The following is an 826-nucleotide window of genomic DNA, read 5'->3' as shown; positions in this document are numbered from 1 at the left end:
CCTGCATGGGGATGTGCCGATTCCTAAAAGGTGAGAGTGTTTTAGACGCACATCAACTGGACACCTTTATTGCTTTGAGAACAGATAACTTTTTTGCCAACAACCGTAAAACTGAGAGGAAAAACCTGAAGAGAACGTTCCGAAAGGGCAACATGGACGCCCCGCCTGGTGGCCGTACCCGGGGAAGGCACCCCGTGGCTGCGGGGCCCCTCTGGGCTCAGGTGTGTTTCTGGCTGCGGCCCAGGGTGAGCTTGTTAAAGAGGTACTCTGCCAGGCCTGCTTCCGGGGTCCACGTCTTGCGCAGGTTGCTCAGGTAGCCACCCAGCTCTTTGATGGTCTTGGCCTTCTGGTTCAGGAAGTGGCTCATCCAGGAAGTCGCGGAGCTGGGGGTCGCCTTTCTCCTTGGCCAGCTGGTGCAGCTCCAGGAGACTTTGGTTGACGTTCTTCTCCAGGTGGAAGGCACACTCCACGGCCTTGAGCCCGCTCTCCCAGCACTGGCGCTCTGGCTTCCTGATGTCGTGAAGGCAGATGCGGCCACCGCGCAGGTTCTGCAGCCTCATCAGCTCCTGAGCGTGCTCCCTCTTCTCGTGCCACTGGCTCAGGAAATAGCAGCTGAAGCTCTCCAGGGCCACGTCGTCCCGGTCGAAGTAGAAGGCCATGGATAGGTACACATAGGAGACGTAGAGCTCCAGGTTGACGTTGATGTTGACGGCGACCTCGCAGCTGGGGTGGTAGTTCTGGTGCACTTGCGACAGCGGGCCCAGGGCAGGCAGAGCGGGCGCGGGGAGCAGGCGGGGTATAGCGGTGTGGTCGCGACGGTCCCGGA

The 826-nt window shown here is 60.0% G+C and overlaps 1 pseudogene; it reads right to left on the bottom strand.

The window, feature by feature from the left end:
* Positions 1 to 217: 217 nt before the first annotated feature.
* LOC105551158 lies at positions 218 to 824 on the bottom strand (annotated as a pseudogene).
* Positions 825 to 826: the final 2 nt, after the last annotated feature.

Source organism: Mandrillus leucophaeus, unplaced genomic scaffold, assembly GCF_000951045.1.
Source record: "Mandrillus leucophaeus isolate KB7577 unplaced genomic scaffold, Mleu.le_1.0 Scaffold509, whole genome shotgun sequence".
NCBI classification, from domain to species: Eukaryota; Metazoa; Chordata; class Mammalia; order Primates; family Cercopithecidae; genus Mandrillus; species Mandrillus leucophaeus.
Note: the sequence above shows the minus strand (reverse complement) of the source record. Positions and strands in the feature narration are given on the sequence as shown.